General features: G+C 27.3%; 1 protein-coding gene across 3 annotated transcripts in view; it reads right to left on the bottom strand.

The window, feature by feature from the left end:
- Positions 1-1,428, bottom strand: part of LOC106325824 (nuclear pore complex protein GP210-like) — a 6,505-nt gene extending 5,077 nt beyond the window's left edge. For 2 of the 3 annotated variants that reach the window (XM_013763873.1, XM_013763872.1), the window contains exon 1: positions 1,364-1,428. The gene's annotated coding sequence lies outside the window, so the exon portion shown is untranslated. The remainder of the gene's footprint in view (positions 1-1,363) is intronic. The other variant, XM_013763875.1, reaches the window with a different exon arrangement.
- Positions 1,429-2,371: the final 943 nt, after the last annotated feature.

A 2,371-nucleotide genomic window follows, 5' to 3' on the forward strand; every position in this document is an offset into this window, starting at 1 on the left:
TATATTTTTAATAAATGACTGCGATGACATTATGACTCTAAAATTTATATAATATGATTCCAAACTAAATAATTATGTTTTGGTATAAAACCGAATAAACCAAAAACCGGCGGTATATAAACCGAACCGAACCGAAGTAAATATGGATTTAGAATGGTAGTTATATTTTACTAACCGAAATACCGAAAAACCGAAAAAACCGAACCGAAACCGAACCGATATCCGGATTGAACACCCCTACAAAAAATCCAAAACCGAATGGATACACAGAATATCCTTGATATAATTTACATTCTTGGAAATAGTAGCTATATTTAGTTTACAATAACTGTATATCTAAGAAAAATTATATTTGTTAAAATATAATATTATATAAAAATGAACTACCCAAAAATACAAAATCGCATGAATAACTTTATCCAAATAATATTAAATTATGCAAATCATCCGATAATTTAATATGAACAATTTAAATTACTTGATATTTTATATCAGAACCCTGAATTAACCAATATTTTTCATCCTAGTTATTTCAAATGATTTGAGTCCCAAACCAAACTGGAACCAATAGGCCCCCCCCCCTAATTTTTCAGGTGTTAGTAAATTCCAATATTCTTACCAGAATCGAACCAAATTTCATAAAAACCAGAACGGTTTCTATGGGCTGATTGGTAGGTGATGTCGTAGTGTCTTTCCACATCCCATATTCTTTCTAAAGAATAAATCTCTTCCACTCATATTTTAAAAAATTAAAATAAAAGTAAAGATGTTTCTTTCCCATTTTCTTAGATTTTTGACTATTAAAGAACAAAATAACTAGAGCCCTTATATTTTACTTTATAAAATATAAAATAAATTATTTATTTTTAATACCTACAACCAAAATCTTACAGCAAAACAGAATACAAAAAAATCAAAATCTATAATTCTAAGCAAAAAAACATAAAGGTAGAGATTACTCTAACTCTAATCAAGCCTTATGTCTCTTAAAAAGGAAAAAAAAAACAAAAAATCCAAACTACTGAATCAAAATGCCCATGGCTAATATAGTAAAAAATTCTATAAACGGGGGAAGAAACAAAAATTCATAAGCTTGTCAAGATCGCAAATCAAATCTTAAGATACATTCAGGTGACGGAATGTAGTGGGCAATAGAACATGACAACATATATCTGAAAATCTCAGTAGTTATCTGCCGAAGTGAATCTAAGTTATCCATTTGCGACGATGAATCTGTGAATCGGATCAAACGTATAGATCCCTATTCCCATAACGCACCGAACAATTCTATGCCCAGAACGATGGTGTCTAATTTCAAAAGAGTGGTAATGTACAGAAATTAGAAATTAGAGAGACATTGTACCTCTTAATCCAATGATCTGCGGAGGAGGAGAAAAGAGGGAGACAATGAGTCTGCAAAGATCTGTGATGAAAATTTACCAATTAAAATATTAAATAAAAAATCGATTATAAATAACTAAAAGTTAATAGTGTTTCAAAAAAAATTAAGTTTACATCCATTTAGATACCCAAATTATCAATTAATAATTTTTTTACAGCTTTTGTAACAAAAAGTACAAATGTCAAAATTTAGTTCAACTCAAACTAATCATTTGATTTGCCAATCAAGATTTGATTTCAGTTTATGTTCTTATGCATGCACGTGAAGATGGTTATGGAGAATGAAAAGTATTTGCAAATGGAAACACATTACATGCATTTCATGTGTTTGACAAAATATATGAAAGAAAAACTTTCAGGGAATTTGCATTGTATAACTATAAAAAAAAAATTATAATTTGACAAATGACCATATGAAACTCATGGCTAAAGTATTGTGTATATATTATGTAATATTACAATTGCTACCCCTAATCAATCTTAACCACTGGTTTTCATATTTTTTTTTTCCTTTCCCCCTTTAATTTCATTTGATCTATAGTTGTTGTATTAAGATAATCAAAACAAGAAATTATAACATAGATTTTTTTCTACATATACCATAGTTTAAAAAAATTTCAAACTGACATATATTTTTCATAAAATCAGTTAAAAAACTTTAACACCAAAGCTAAGTACTATACTATATCAACCTTATAGAACAACACATATTTATATTTTTTTTTATCAAAAGATGATAAATTATGTATTTTAAAGTGAAACTATCGTGTATCAACGTCATACACGATATAAATTTTTTTTCGAAAAGATATATATTTTCAAACATATATAATATGTTTTTTAACACTAGATATAATATGTTTAAAATAAAATTTTATTATATTTTATACTATATGCTCAATAAATATAGAATAATATATTAAATAGTCTTCTCTCCTTTCTATCTCCATCTTAATCTCCCTCCCTCCCT

This window comes from Brassica oleracea, chromosome C2 (assembly GCF_000695525.1).
Source record: "Brassica oleracea var. oleracea cultivar TO1000 chromosome C2, BOL, whole genome shotgun sequence".
Classification (NCBI taxonomy): Eukaryota; Viridiplantae; Streptophyta; class Magnoliopsida; order Brassicales; family Brassicaceae; genus Brassica; species Brassica oleracea.